At 36.1% G+C, this 16,812-nt stretch overlaps 1 protein-coding gene and 1 long non-coding RNA gene across 3 annotated transcripts in view; one reads left to right on the top strand and one right to left on the bottom strand.

Moving 5' to 3' along the window:
* Positions 1 to 16,812, bottom strand: part of RAB11FIP3 (RAB11 family interacting protein 3) — a 184,845-nt gene that overhangs the window by 154,479 nt on the left and 13,554 nt on the right. The window lies entirely within an intron of this gene.
* The window catches only part of LOC141495567 (uncharacterized), a 58,034-nt gene continuing 43,400 nt past the window's right edge, over positions 2,179 to 16,812 (top strand). Inside the window, exons 1-2 of the long non-coding RNA XR_012470810.1 lie at positions 2,179 to 2,253; positions 2,624 to 2,719. This is a non-coding gene — a long non-coding RNA (uncharacterized LOC141495567). The remainder of the gene's footprint in view (positions 2,254 to 2,623; positions 2,720 to 16,812) is intronic.

The raw sequence follows: 16,812 nt of genomic DNA, 5'->3' as shown, positions 1-16,812 counted from the left end.
AGCAAATGAGTAAGATTACTTGCCCCAAAAACAAGACAACCAAATCAACAAAATAAGAAAACCAAAATCTAGAAAAATGTCTAGCTATCCTCTCTTTACTGTTATTGCCAGTATTGAGAAACTGGCATTCACAGAACTGACTTTCCTAGTAAACCTTTCATTGACAATTACCATAAAATGCAAGACTTTTTTTGGTTTAACTTTATTCTGATAAATCAACCTACCCAACATTGGAAGGAAGTTAAATTTTATAAACAGCAAGGGAAAAAATGGAGGTGGGGAGAGAAGGGAAAAGAGAGAAATGGGAAAAAGGAGAATTTTAGAGGTAGCTACTTTAGTCAGGAGACTGATCCAGACTCCTTTTGATCCTCAAGAGAATTCTTACATGGCAAAGAATAACCATACAATTCCTTTTTCATTCAAAGGAGATCTCTGATACGGCAGCCAAATGAAACTAGTATCAGGCTAGTCCTGGACAATGATACCATACTTTAAGCCAAAAAAGCATATACCAAATACCTTTTTGTTATGATTTTTTTAGGTTTGTTTTTTTTGCAAGGCAATGGGGTTAAGTGGCTTGCCCAAGGCCACACAGCTAAGTAATTAAGTGTCTGAGGCCGGATTTAAATTCAGGCATTCCTGACTCCAGGGCCGGTGCTTCATCAACTGCACCACCTAGCTTTCCCTTGTAATAACATTTTAATAATTTTGGGTGGCATGGAGGAGGGAGTAAAATTGACCATTCAGATAGAACATACCAAAGCAAAACACAGGAAAAATGATTTATTATATTTTTTTGATTACCTTGAGCTCCAGGTGCAGAACTACAAAACAAAAATTGCCGAACATTCAAAACACATTAGGAATTGGAATATACGTGTAGAGATGCCCAAATATTATATAATCAGCTCCTGACTAACCTAGGGTAGACTGTTTTGCCTAGTCCTACATAAAATCTTTCAATTCACTTACCAATATTGGCCTCCCTCAATGGACTATTTAAAAGGTCTAACTTAAGAAAACCAGATTAACAGGTACAGATAAACTCAATTTACACATAGCATACCAGTCAGCTCTCCCAACTTCTTCTTTTCCAACTATATTTAAAGTTTAACTAAAAAAGACTATTTGAATAGAATGACTACTAACAAAGGAATAGAATTCATGGAATCATGCCTACCTTCCCTGGCCTGAATATAAGGAAAATAATTTTAAAAACATTTATAATGTTTATTGAATATTAAATTGACTTAACAAAGGATATAAGTTCTCTGAGGTATAAGGCCAATATTAAAGAGTCTACAAAGAAAAGAGCACTTATTTAGCGAGTATTTAAAACAACTTAGATTCTAAGACAAATATTCATCCCCAATACCACCCAACACAGTTCAGTTCCTTATCACCTCACATGAAATGTAGGCTACTGAAATTCAATTCAATTCAAAAAGTATTTAAGCCTCTATTGTATATATGGAACAAAAGGTTTATTGGATTTGGTAAGACATTACCAGAGTTACAAGCTTACTGACATCTATTGCCACTGTGACTTTGGGCAAATTATTGAATCTCTCTGGACCTTCTTTTCCTCATCTATAAAATGGGGGTATTCTCTTGAAATGACCTCTAACTTCTGTTGCTATGGTCTAGAGGCTCTGAGACAAAAACAAAAACATGAAACCGGTCTTACCAACAAAAAACTTACATTACTAGAAGACAGATATAACATGTGCAAAGTTAAGCAAATGCAAGATAATTAGAGGAGGGGGCAATCATCACCAAATGGGAATATCAGGGAAGGCTTCAGGAAGAAAATCAGCTGAGATTCAGAAAAAAGAATTCAAGAAAAAGAGGTGAAGAGAGAGTTGTTCTCTAGGCTTGGAGACAAACTGTGCAAATACTGAAAACCTGGGATAGAAAAGTCCAGTTTGAGAACCAGCTAACCATCAGTTTGGCAATAACCTCCCAACTGGTCTCCTTGCCTCAAGTCACTCTTTTAATTTACTCAGAATAACCTGCTATATTAACCTGTCCAAGATCCCTTTATTACCAAGTTCAAAAATCTCCCATGGCTCTCTATTACTGCATAGTACAATGCTCTCCACATAATGGGTACTTAACAAAAGTTCAATGTACTATAACAAAGTCCAAACTCTACCACCCCACTACCTTACCTTTCAAGTCTTATTTCCAACTTCTTCCCAACAAAATTCTATGCTCCAGACAAATATGAATTATTCACTATTTGTCAAAAACGTAAGTTGTTTTCCTAACTGTCTCTTTGTGTATGCTGCTCCCTTTGCCTGAAATGAACTCCCATATGCTACACCATTTGCCCCTTTAGGCATAGCTCAAATGCCATTTCCTAGAAGATGACCTTCTTTATCCTTCCCTAACACTCCTTTTTTAGCTGGAAGCAATCACTCATTTTTTTGAATTTCATCAACATTTCATTTGTAACACTCAAAAAAACCTACCTATAGCACCTATTAAAAAGAGTGAACTTGGAATCAGTCTTGCACTCTCCCACTAACTATATGAATTAAGGGAGATCCCTTGACCTCCCTGAGCCTCAGTTTCTTCAACATGAAAATGAAGATAATATTTCTATTTCCTTCCTTACAAGATTGTTGGAAGAAAAGGGCCTTGTGAACCTTCAAGTGACTACAGAAGCATGAATGACTGTTCTGGAACTTACTTGTGATCTCCCTCCAAGTACTGTGTAAGTTTCTGTTGCAGAGTCCATTTCTCAGCTATCTTTAAATGCAGCACAGTAATTTTTGCATATAGTAAGCACCCAATCTACCATATGAACAAAATACTTTAAAGAATGGCTCAAGTTTAAAAATCTTCCACAAGTACAAGTATATGGGATCTGGTTTCACTTGAAAACACACACTCTGCCTTTGACTCTTATAACAGTGTGGCATACTATAAAACAAAATACACTAGTGAGACCTACTCTAAGATTATAATAATGTAGATTTAACAGGTATCAATTGTGGGAAAATCGGGGGGGGGAGGAGTGGAGCAAGAAGAGAAAGTTAATGCTTGCCAAGAACAAGGGAAAAAATACAAAAAACAAGCTTGAAAACAATTTTTAAACTATATTTTATGATTCCTTATAGAGTAATGATAAACTGAACACACAAGTGAGAACAAGATTATTCCTCTTAAAAACTATGTGGCTTAACATTTACAGATGTCCAGAGAAGCTTGATTTTATAGAAAAGGAACTGCAGTCAGTAGGCTATTGTCATCTGCTAGCATTGCTAATAGATCCTATGACCTAGACAAGTGAATCAATTTTTGCACATGTGCAATGAAAGGAAAATGGCTCTTTAACTGTTAACTAGTGATTCATAAAATTTTCACTGGATAAATTCTAGGCAGGTTCTCATAATGGCCCAAGTTCCTTAATACCCTTTCAAAACCTAGCCCCCAAAGCAAACAACTAGAATTCAATTTACTTGATGGTTAAATGAAATATGGTCCATGAAATCCAGTAAATGTCCTTCAATTGGGGAATGGCTTAGCAAACTGTGGTATATGTATGTCATGGAACACTACTGTTCTATTAGAAACCAGGAGGGATGGGAATTCAGGGAAGCCTGGAGGGATTTGCATGAACTGATGCTGAGTGAGATGAGCAGAACCAGAAAAACACTGTACACCCTAACAGCAACATGGGAATGATGTTCAACCTTGAAGGACTTGCTCATTCCATCAGGGCAACAATCAGGAACAATTTTGGGCTGTCTGCAAAGGAGTGTGCCATCTGTATCCAGATAAGGAGCTGTGGAGTTTGAAGGAAGTGCAAGGACTATTCCCTTTAATTTAGAAAAAAAAAAAGATAGCTTATTGTCTGATCTTGTTACCTCTTAGACTTCTCTTCAAGGATATGATTTCTCTCTCATCACACCCAATTTGGATCAAGGTAGAACATGGAAATAAAGTAAAGACTGACAGAGTGCTCTCTGGGGGGGGGGGCGGGAAACAAGATTGGGGGAAAATGTAAAACTCAAATAATATCTTTAATAAAAATAAATTTAAATTAAAAAAAAGAAATATGGTCCATGAATATGTAGGATTATTATTGGGTCATAAGAAAGAATAAATAATACAAATCCAGAGATATTTGGTTAGATCTGTGTGACCCAACAATAGTTCAAAAGAAGCAAAATCAGGAAAACAATATATACATTAGTTTCACAGTGTAAACTAAAAAAATGATAATGTTAAATTGAATTCTGTGAATTTTTAAAGATCATGCTTGTCTCTGAAAATAGATGATAAAATGCTCTTTCCCCTTACTACCCTTCATGCAAGGAACGAGGAACCAATAGCTACAAAATATTGCTTATGCTTATGCTGTGAGATACTGATAGGCTGAATGATTTTTTTTTCTTTTTAAATTCTGAAAATGTAAGTCGGCTAGGTAGGAGAGGCTATATTCAGAAATGACTTTTTTTATGTGCTTCTGTGTGTGCATATGTGTTTATATATATATATATATGTGTGTAGGGAAAGTTAATAATAAAGAAAATCAACATTTTTTAAAAATTACTTATTAGACATGCTAACCTTATAGGGACTGACACTATCAAACAAAAATCTGATAAAAATTTTCTAACTCCAGCCATTTCCCCTTTAGTATTACAGAAGTTCTTAAAGACCTTGGGGTATTAGTGCAGGGGAAATCTCCAAGAAGCAGAGATTATTAGTTCAATCCATTTATAGAGCCAACATCACTAATGTGATTCAATAAATCTTTTTTAAGCACCTACTTGTTGTACTGTAGATACAAAGGCAAAAACAAATAAAGGCCTGTCTTAAAGGAATTTACATTCTACATTAAATCACAACATTTTATTTCTCAAGAACAATTACAAGCTCAAACAACCATTATCAAATACCTATTTGGAAATCTATTTGCATTCCCTCCTTCCACTCTACCTGGGACATAGGTGATGGAGGTAGGGTATGGGTGCCCACTCCCACTTTTTGAAAAACATCTTTTACATCTGATAAGAATTACATAATGGTTAGAGGGAGCACAGAGAAAGAATTAATAAATTCTCTAAAACACAAATAGTCAAAGTTAATTATTTACAAATTATTTAAAACAGATGACCAAATCTGCTGTTTTGGCCATTTTATTACTTATCAGCTCTTTACATTTGTCAGAGGGTAAATGAACAGATGAGGTAAATTCCTATCAATCAATTTTGAAACTTTCTGGGCATTGAAGTAAAAGGGAAATTAAGTTAAAGAGTTAAAATTTAATCAGGTGAAATGTATAGTATTCATGAATTGCAATGACAATATACATATTATCCCTGCCCCTCTATCCCTAACAAGAAATGTTTGATTTTTTTTGAATGAGCTCTTGACTGTTTTCCCCCTTGCTTAAGTGACTTGTAATTATTTTAGTCAAACACTAGCAAAAATGTCAGCTTCTCTACAACTTCTTATTTCAGAAAGTTGCCTTGAGCAACTAAGAGATTAAGTGATTTCCTCAGGGTCTATGTCTGTCAGAGGACAGTCCTTCCAGACTCTGAAGACAGATCGCTAGCCATTCTGTCATTGCTCTCTTCTTATGGCCAGATTCTTATATATTCACAAACTCCCTTGAAAAAATTTCCAAAGATTACAAATTCTTTCTAAATAACATAAAAAGAGCCATATACTAGCTTCCAAATAAAAAAAAGAGAGAGTTAATATATCCGCTCAAAAATATTAAGGTGAAGTGCTCCAAGTAACTTCTGCTGGTTATCTTTAAAGAAAAGGTTAACAGGTGGCTAGGTGGCGCAGTGGATACAGCACTGGCCCTAGAGTCAGGAGTACCTGAGTTCAAATCCAGCCTCAGACACTTAATTACCTAGCTGTGTGGCCTTGGGCAAGCCACTTAACCCCATTGCCTTGCAAAAAAGAAAAAAAAAGAAAAAACCCTTAAAGAAAAGTTAACTTTTTTGAGGAAGTGGAAAAAAAAAGATACTGTGATTTCAGGCTTATTTACACAAAAGGTAGGGCATTAGTTTTATTATAACACTGCAAGAAAATGTTAATAATAGCTAGTGCTTTAGCTATTGGCATTTGATATGTTATTTTGTTTGAACCTCACAACAAACCAGTAAGAGAGGTGCTATGATTCCCCTTTTACAAAAAAAGAAAAACTGAGGCTGAGGGAGATTAAGTAACATGGGCAATTAGGATCTAAACCAGTGGTTTCCTGACTCCAGGATCAGTACAATCCCCTGGACTAACTAGCTGCCATAAAGATAAACCAAAATCTACTTCTTGGACTGTAGAAATAACATGTTTATTTAATTTTCTCTATAAAATACAATTCCATTCCTAATGTTATTTTTTCTTTTTTTTTTTAGTTGTTGAAAAGCAAATCTTTTTTTTTTTTTTGGTTTTTGCAAGGCAAATGGGGTTAAGTGGCTTGCCCAAGGCCACACAGCTAGGTAATTATTAAGTGTCTGAGACTGGATTTGAACCCAGGTACTCCTGCCTCCAAGGCTGGTGCTTTATCCACTATGCCACCTAGCCACCCCAAAAGCAAATCTTAAAAAAAAAAAAGAGTAACACAGATGAATTTGCCAGAATTTTTTAGAATGGATTTTTATATCTGACAATATTCAATAACCATCACAAACTCAATATATAACATTTAAGTAAGAGATTAAAATTACAATTCACGGTACAGAATAGTGCTAAGAAAATCAAATTCAAGTTCTGGATTCAATATGTAATAGCCAAAGTGACCATTAGGATTTTTTTTAATTTAAGGCAATGGGGTTAAGTGGCTTGCCCAAGGTCATACAGCTAGGTAATTATTAAGTGTATGAGGCCAAATTTTGAACTCAGGTCCTCCTGATTCCAGGGCCAGTGCTCTATCCACTGCACCACCTAGCTGTCTCAGACCATTACAATTTTAAAAGACCTAGTGAAAAAGCTAATAACGAACATGAACAAAACATTTAACCTTTCTGAGCCTCAGTTTCCTAACTACCTCACAGGTTCTTTGTGGGAAAAAGTATACTCAGTAAAGTGTAAGTCATAATATAGGTATAAAACTAGTATCATGAAGTACTTATAAGACTGCTAGTGTCTAAATTTTGAATATAGCTAAGTATATCTATATTACTGATGCTAAATCAATAAATTATTCTCCTAGAAAGAACCAGATAATCTTCAGATAATATTCACTTCAAATGCAGTTACAGAAGCAAAGCTCAGCCTAAGTTGTTGAATACTGGTCCAAAATGAAAAAATGATAAATATTTCAAAGTATTCCAAAGGAAGAGTGCAGTGTGCCCTTTTAAATTTAAAAAGAATGATTCTTTTTTCCTTTCCCCATTTCACAAACATTTTTTAAACCATAAAGTCTTTAAGGCCAAGAGCTGTTTTAAATGTCTTTTGCAATCCCCTGGCACAACTAGTATCGTTCTCAACACACACTAACTGCTCAATAAACTCTGCTGATTAATAATCATTTCAACTTTTCTAGTCTCCAAATTCTCTCTTCAATGTTTTCTTAAACATGACCCTAATCCAGATAGCTGTATGGTTATACAAAGAAACACAGTTGGGATTTTTAAGGCACTAGCACAGGAATGTTTTATGGAAAACTAAAACTTATTAGTTTTTTTTAATGTGAAATTATTATTCTCTGAATTTGCAATTACATTCTTCCAAAGATCTCTAGACACTTTCACTAATTACCCTTAAAGAATCTTAGTAAATATAAAACAAGTAGGAATCAGCTACATTTTAAACATGGTAAGTTTCAACAAAATAGCACTCATAGCACCACTTTTGGAGATATTCAACCAGAATGTCAACTGCAGTATATTTTCCCCTCACGTGTTCTTCTAAATATACACTAGAATCATCCAGAATAAACTGAATTCCACATAATTTTTCCAACACTGAAAACAGTTACATGATGGAATTATCATTCACCCTGCCAAATAAGAAGCCAAAAAACTGGGAAGGTAAAAGAAAGGAAGCAGTTTGGGATTAGAGACTTAAGTATTGTGTTTTGGAACAAGTTAATGAGGAGCTTTTCTTGAAGCAGATGATGTATTTCCAAAAAGTGTTTCCAAGTACTTTCTGTCTCTTTCCTTCACTGCCTGTTTTGAATGACATGGAAAAGATGTGAGCTAATAAGGAAACCTGAATAAACTATCGCCAGATAAATACAATCCCAAATCTTAAAACAATAAATCCAATTCTCCTAATATTTAAAATTATTACTTGCTAAAATGAAGGCACTAAAAATCCAAGACACTGCCAAACCATTAGGCTGTAATTCATTCAAAATAATGTGTTAAAATGCAATAAAAAGGGCGACTAGGTGCAGCAGTGGATAAAGCACCGGCCCTGGAGTCAGGAGTACCTGGGTTCAAATCCAGTCTCAGATACTTAGTAATTACCTAGCTGTGTGGCCTTGGGCAAGCCACTTAACCCCATTTACCTTGCAAAAACCTAATAAATAAATAAACAAACAAACAAATAAATAAATAAAATGCAACAAAAATTCAATTCTATCACTATTTACTGAGTCCTTACTTCAGGCAAGGTAATGTAGGTTCTTGATAAGCCATGGTCCTTCCTCTTAAAAAGCTTACAAGGAGACATGTTCACAAATAACTATAATCCAAATGATAATGTAGTGATGTAAGAAGTACAAAAAGAGAAGTATAAAAATGCTACATAAAGTAGAAGAGGAGACAGCAATCTGGGTCAGGGAAGGAAGAAAAAGGTGAGCCTTAAAGTTTAGGTAAGATTTAACAGGCAGAAATGGGGCATGTGAGAAGGAAGAAGGGATTAAAGGCACAGACAGCAGAGCAAGAAAAGGTCTCAGAGATAGGAAAAGACCAGGTCAGTTCAGGAAACAGCAAGAAGTCAAATCTGGCTACAATACAAAGTATAAAGTTGGCTCAGGAAGTCAGACTGGACCTTAGAGAGTAAAAAGTCCTGATGCCAAGCGAAAGTATCTGTGCTTTCCTGTTGGCAACTGGGAAATTACTGAAGATTTCTCAACAGGGGGATCCCATGACCAGGACTGAACATTAACACTCTGGCAAAGGTACAGAGAATGTATTGGAGAAAGGAGAGACCAGTGTGGAGACTATTATCATAGTCCAGTAGAGAGGTAATGAGAGCCTGAACTAAGGTTGCTACAGCAATGGAAGGGAATAAGTATTTATATGGGGCCTACTTATGTGGCAGGCTCTACGCTAAGCACTTTCCAAATGTCTCATTTGAAAACGCTAATGCTATTATCTATAAGGGATTTGCCTATGGTCACAAAACTCAACAGTATCTGAGGCTGGATTTGAATTTAGATCTTCCTGATTCCAGGCCCATCACTCTATCCACTGTGCCACCTTGCTGCCTAGAAAAGAGGATAGGTTTTAATCATCAAATGGATGATGAGACAATGAAAGGGTCAGAACTCATGCCACAAACTTAGCATTGTAAAGGTCACCCAAGTTCACCTTCCACATTCTATAGATGGAAATAAATGAGGCAGAGAGACGTTTAAGGGATCTTTCATATCACACAGCTGGTGAGTGACAAAATCTGTGATTCAAATCCAGATATTTTCCCACTAATACTGAAGAGGTTTTTGAACTTGAGTGATTGATGTCAATTAACAGAAACAGCACAGTTTGGGGTTCAAAGTGGAAAACAAGATGTAAAATCAATGACGATTAGTAATCCCATATTAAGCACTGTGTGGATATCTAAGGATATAAAGACAAAATTTAGGCTCTTCCCTCTAGGGTCCTAATTCTATAAAGGGAGGAAGCAAATGGAAATGTGCTCAGGAGAGAGGGTGGTGCTCAAAGGTTTTAAGGTGCCTTCCAAAATTCCTAATTTTCCAGTTAGCTGTTCCTTAAAAGGTATTATACCTAGACTTTTCAGATGTTCAATAAGTAATTAATTTCAACAGCATTAATCCTCAATCTCAACTCAAAATTTGTGACAAAATATCCCAAACCACACAATTCTAAGTTGCTTATTAGAAGATACAATGACTATTATTTTCATTTCATTGCTTTGGAAACTCCCAGGTGAAGATCTTGCTCAGAACTGGTTGGCATCTTTTCTATAACATCCAGTCTTAAGAGAGCTGCATGAAGGTTAGCAGTGAAAGGTTAATGAAAATGCCTGGGATCATTCAATCATTATGCTTCCAATGTGATACTTCTTGGTTTTGAGGTTATTTAGCGATTCCAACTTGCTGTTTCTCACTCCAAATATATTCATATTGATTTGTAAATTGTCTATTTATACATGGTCTAAGTTTATTTTATTTTGAAATTTAATTTCATGTTGTCATTCATGAAAAAAATGTTCCACAAAGTTATGTTGCCCCAAATGAAAGGACAGTTTCTTTCACTGGCCATGCTTACTAAATTATGATACCTTAATCCCACCCACCAATTACGTGAGAGTTTATGTTGAAATTAAGCTCATAAATTTCTGTCTTGGTGATGTCGGTTATTCTTGCAAACTAATTTTAAGGTGTTAAGTTTTTATAATTTTAACCAGCAGGTACAAAATACACTGAAACTCTTCATTTGAAAGATTTTTAAACAGGTTAGAAAATTCTATTTCCAAATGTTTTAAGTATACAAATGTCAGAGTTCATACAGATGACACATAATATCTTCTGTAATAAAATCACAATAAAATTTCAGTAATAGGGGGCAGAGCCAAGATGACAGTGTGCAGGCAGCATTTCCAGGGAACTCCTTCCCCCCCAAAACTCCAAAAGTCAACAAATAATGACTCTAGCCAAAATTTAGAGGGGCAGAACCCACAGAAAGACTGAGTAATACATTTTCCCGGTTCAAGATAACTTAGAAGTTCCGTGGGAAAGGAGTGTTTCACTATGACCCAGGGTTGGAAAAAAGCCGCCGCCACACCGCAGCCCAGCCCAGCCCAGCACAGGCCAGGTCAGGTCAGGCCAGCCCAGCCCAGAGGTCACCAGCAACAGCTTGAAGGGGAAGAGAGAACTCTGCTACACCAGAATGAGTATGGAGTGAGGAGCACCAATTGCAGAATCTGCAATGAGAACCTGGAGAAAGCAGTCTGCGCCAGCCAGTAAGGGGGTCAGGGAAGTCTGCAGAGATTTCTCTGCTCTCCCTAGGGGTAGGATTCTGTTGCTAGCTTACACTCAGATCCAGGTTGCAGTTTGAGCTTCCGTATTAAATGGCCTAGCAAACCCTCATTATAGCTGCTCCAGGGCAGAGGAAAGGATGGGGGCCATCTACATATCAAAGCACAGGCAAGAGAGCATAAGACCTTGGAGGAATAAAGGTCCCAGTGGGGTGCCCCCCCCCCAAAAAACCCCAAAGCCTTGGAAGTGCTGTCTAGGCTGAGGAAATAAGTAAACAACAGAAAAAGAATCTGACCAAAAAGAACTACTTTGGTCCCAGTGAAGATCAAAATACATACATAGATGATGACAAAATCAAAACTTCCGTATCCAAAACCTCCAAGAGAAATAGAAAATGGGCTCAGGCTATGGATGAGCTCAAAAAGACTTTGAAAAGCAATTAAGGGAAATGGAGGAAAAACTGGGAGGAGAAATCAGAGCAATGCAGAAAAATCACAAAAACCAAATCAACAGCTTGGTGAAAGAAATACAAAAAAATACTGAAGAAAATTATGTTAAACACCAGTTTAGGCCTAATGGAAAACACAAAACAAAAGGCAAATGAGGAGAAGAATGCCTTTAAAAGCAGAATTGGTCAGCTGGAAAAGGAGATTAAAAAAAAGCTCTCTGAAGAAAATAACTCCTTCAAATGCAAAATGGAACTAAAGGAAGCTGATGACTTTGCAAGAAATCAGGAAGAAATAAAACTCTTCCAAAAAAAAGCCAAAATTAGAAGAAAATGTGAAATATCTCATTGGAAAAACTACCAATCTTGAAAAGAGATCCAGAAGAAATAATTTAAAAATGACTGGGCTACCTGAAAGCCACAATCAGGAAAGAGTCTAGACTTCATTTTTCAAGAAATACAGCAAAAATTGCCCTGAGATCCTAGAAGCAGAGGGTAAAATAGAAATCGAAAGAATTCACTGGTCACCCCCTGAAAGAGATCCCAAAAGAAAAGCTTCCAGGAATACTATAGCCAAATTCCAAAACTCTCAAATCAAAGAGAAAATTCTGAAAGCTGCCAGAAACAAACAATTCAACTACTGAGACTCCATACTCAGGATTACACAGGATGTGGCAGCATCTACATTAAAGGCTCGTAGGGACTGAAATATGATATTCCAGAAGGCAAAAGATCTTGGTTTAAAACTGAGAATCAAATACCCAGCAAAATTGAACATCCTCTTTCAGTGGAAAAGATGGACTTTCAATGAAACAGGGGACTTTCAAACTTGCCTATTGAAACAACCAGAGCTGAACAGAAAGTTTGATCTCCAAGTACAGGACTCTAGTGAACCATAGAGGAGGTGGAAGAGAAGGACTATGAGGAACTTAAAGATGCTGAACTGTTTGTATTCCTGCATGGGAAGAAGATATTGATAACTCATATGAACTTTCTCATTTATAAGAGCTGTTAGAAGGAGCATATATAGTCAGGACATAGGAAGGAGAGGAATATAATGGTATAATATAGTAAAAAGATGGAGTCAATGGATGATAAATGAAAGTACTGGGAGGAAGGAAAAGGAGATGAAGAAGCTAAGAAATTTCACATAAGAGTCAAGGTAAAGCTTTTTCAATGGAGTGGAAAGGGGGCAGGCAAGGGGGAAGGGGTGAACCTTCATTCTCATTAGAAATGGCTCAGAGAGGAAATAACATACGAATAGGGTGAGGAAATCTATCTTATCCTAGAGAAAAATGAGAAGAAAGGGATGGGATAAGGGGGAATGAGGGGAGGGAAGGGGGAAATAGGTGATAGTAGAGAGGGAAAATTGAGGGAGAGGGTACTCAGATTCAACATAGTTTTGGACAGGGCCAGAATGAAAGGAGAAAGAGAATAGAATAAATGAGAGTGGGGAGAAATAGAGTGGAGGGGAATACAGCAACTAATAGCAACTGTGGGAAAAATATTGAAGCAACTTCTCTGGTGAACTTATGATAAAGAAAGCAACTTACCCAGAGACAGCCATTGAAATCTGAACACAGACTGAAGTACATTTTTAAATTTTTTTTTCTTTCTCTCTCTCTCTCTCTCTATTCTTAAGGCTTCACATCTTCTTGAGGGAAAGGAGAGGGGTTATGTTTACTCTTATAACACATTCATTTGATATCAATGTATACCATGGAAGCAATGTAAAGACTATCACACAGCCTTCTGTGTGTGTGGGGAGGGAATTGTAAAATTCAAAACCTTACAAAAAATGATAGGTACATATTGCTATCGTATATAATTGGAAAATGATAAAATGTTAAAATTTCAGTAATAAAAAACAATGGAAACATTTCCAACATCCTTTTAGAAATGTCTATTGCGAGGGCTGCTAGGTGGCTCAGTGGATAAAGCACCAGCCCTGGAGTCAGGAGTACCTGGGTTCAAATCCAGTCTCAGACACTTAATAATTACCTAGCTGTGTGGCCTTGGGCAAGCCACTTAACCCCGTTTGCCTTGCAAAAAAAAAACCTAAAAAAAAAAAAGAAATATCTATTGCACAAGTTTCTTCTAAAAATAGTTGCTTTCATATCTAGGGAAATAATACAAATATATAATACCGAAAACTTTTCCCTAATAAATAAGGGATCAAAAGATATGAGCAAACTGTTTAAAAGAAGAGTTGCAAACTATTAACTATTATGAAAGATTGCTCCAAATCACTAGTAATCAAAATATAAATAAAACAATTCTGAGTTCACAATTCATATCCAGAAAATTAATAATTTCACAAACTGGAAATTTGATGATAAATGATAGAATAGTTGTATAAGGGTAGACACAGTAAAAAGTAGAACAGCAAATTGATACAACCATTCTGAAAAACAATTTGGTGCCCGTTAATTAAAATGTCATAGCTTAGGGGAGGCTAGGTGGCGTAGTGGATAAAGCACCGGCCCTGAAGTCAGGAGTACCTGGGTTCAAATCCAGTCTCATATACTTAATAATTACCTAGCTGTGTAACCTTGGGCAAGCCACTTAACCCCATTTGCCTTGCAAAAACCTATAAAAAAATTCATAGCTTTTGACCCAAAGACCCCAGTTGTAGATATATACTCCGAAAGAGGTCAAAGATACAAAGAAAGGCTCAAAATATATATATTGCTGTGGTGCATAAATGTAACATAATACAATTGTGCTATATGGGACAAATATGAAAAATTACAAAAGAGATAAAGATTTTTATGAACTGAAAATGAAATAAGTAAATGAGCAAAATCAAGAAAACAATAAATACATGACTCCAAAAATGTAAATGGGAATACTGAAAGAATGTTGCACAATTATTATGACCAAATTTAACTCCAGAAAACATATGTGAAAATGCATCTCCCTACCTTGTTTTGCAATGGATAGAAAATACTGCACATACTAACTCATATATTAATTCATCTATTGATGAATTAGTCTTGCTGGACTTTTTTTCCTTTCTTTTTAGCCTTTGCTATAAAGGATAACTCTATGGATTGAAAAAAAAGGAAGGATATATTGTGGGGAGGATAGTATAAAAAAAGAAAAGATAGTCAAAAAAAGAAATTTAAGTCACTTTATCTTGAAAGGCAAATTGGCTAGGTTTATTTAAAAATATCTTCTCAGTAGCATGTCATTTATAGACACTGGTCATCAAACTTGGTATATTTATTTTTTTTGTAAAAGAAAGATGAATAACATCTTTAAGTTTAACAATTCCTTTAAATATTTTGCCAGGAGATAACTTGAGAAATTTTCTATGGAGAAAATGCTGGCATATATAATCTTTGAGGAAAAAGGTATATAGGTTTCTTGTTTGCTTCCACAGCCCAATGGGTCATGCCATGGCATTTTTGTTTGGAGGTCACTGCTAAGAAAACAATTCATAGAAAAAAGGAAGGTGCATGTGAGAGATGGAATAGCACTTATCAAAAGAATATTTCATTTTGGGGCGGCTAGGTGGCGTAGTGGATAAAGCACCGGCCTTGGAGTCAGGAGTACCTGGGTTCAAATCCGGTCTCAGACACTTAATAATTACCTAGCTGTGTGGCCTTGGGCAAGCCACTTAACCCCATTTGTCTTGAAAAAAAACTAAAAAAAAAAAAAAGAATATTTCATTTTTTCCCAACACTTGAGTCTAGAATTCTGCAAATATTCTCCTAGTATATTGTATGAGCTTTTTTCATCTTTTTCCAAATCCTTGTCTTATTTTTCCTGAGGGTTATTTCATGAATTTGAAATTTCAGACAAATCTGTAGATGTTGAAACCTTACAAGTAAATTTCACAAATACTCAGATGTATCACTGATCTCATCAATTCTGAAGTTCCCTCCAACAATCAATCAAAAAAAAGTACAGATTAAGTAACTATCATGTGTCAGGTACTGTACTAGGTGCCAGGAACACAAAGACAAAAATAAAACATTATCTGCTCTCATACATTTTGTTAAGGAAACAATATGCACATAAATATTTAACAGAATACAGACACATACACATACAATATAAAAAGTAATTTGGGAGCAGGTGGCACTAGGAGTTGGGGAACTTCACATTGAATCAAAGGATCAAAATATCACGTATAAATCAATATCTGAGCTGAATATTGAAAGAAAAAAGGATTTTAAGCAAAAGGCAGAGATGGTGGAGTATATTAAAGACATGGGACAACCTGTACAAAGGTATGTAAGATGGAAGTTAGCATTTCAAGTATAAGAAACAGCAAAGGAGCCTAGTCTATCTAAATTTTAGAGTGAAGAAAAGGAAGTATCTATATAAATGCTAGAAAGGTACATTGGCCATAACTGTGAGATGCTTTAGATGCCAAATGTATTTGATTCTAGAATCAGGTAGGAAGCACTGGAGTTTAGTGTGAAAGGGGGTCAGACCTGGCTTTAGAAAAAGCATTTTGGGTGAGAGAGCTAGGTGGTGCAGTGGATAAGCACTGGCCCTGGAGTCAGGGTCCCTGAGTTCAAATACGGCCTCAGACACTTAATAGTTACCTAGCTGTTTGACCTTGGACAAGTCGTTTAACCCCATTGCCTTGTTCCCCCCCCCAAAAAAACCTACTTCACTGAGTGGTGAAGTATCCAGTAGAGAAAGACCTGCCCTTTAAAATGCAACCAACCAAACACTGTAGAAAAAAGCACTTTGGCAGCTGTGTTAAGAATAGACTGGCGAGAAATAGGGATCAGATTATTCTAACATCTAGTTGAAAGATGATGAAGGCCCGAAATAGGGTAATGAGAATGATGGCAGGAAAGCAAGAGAACTGAGATATGCAGATATAAACAAGGATTTAGTTATTAACTAGTCATATGGGCTTAAGTAACCCTGAGGAAGTGAGGCTGCAAACCTGAATAACTAGATGAATGTTAGTGTCCTTTACAGAAATATAGAAGTTCATCAGAGGATTGACTTCTGGAGAAAGATAATGATGACATTATTATAATGTGCATATGATAACAGTGTTATAATAACATGTGTGTAAATCATAGCTCACTTATGCCTACTCATCATGTGTGTCTCACTGTGTCTCATCAAAAATATAGAAGGGAAGGAAGGGCTTGTGCTCACCAGCCACTGCCCTAGAATTAGTCAAAGAGTATCTCTTGCATCTATAAAGTGATATGGAAGCCTGTGCGTCTGTTGCAGGTGCCTGTTTCTTTTG

The sequence above is a fragment of the Macrotis lagotis genome, chromosome 8 (assembly GCF_037893015.1).
Source record: "Macrotis lagotis isolate mMagLag1 chromosome 8, bilby.v1.9.chrom.fasta, whole genome shotgun sequence".
Taxonomy (NCBI): Eukaryota; Metazoa; Chordata; class Mammalia; order Peramelemorphia; family Peramelidae; genus Macrotis; species Macrotis lagotis.
The sequence above is the reverse complement of the archived record's forward strand: the minus strand, read 5'-3'. Positions and strand labels throughout refer to the sequence as shown.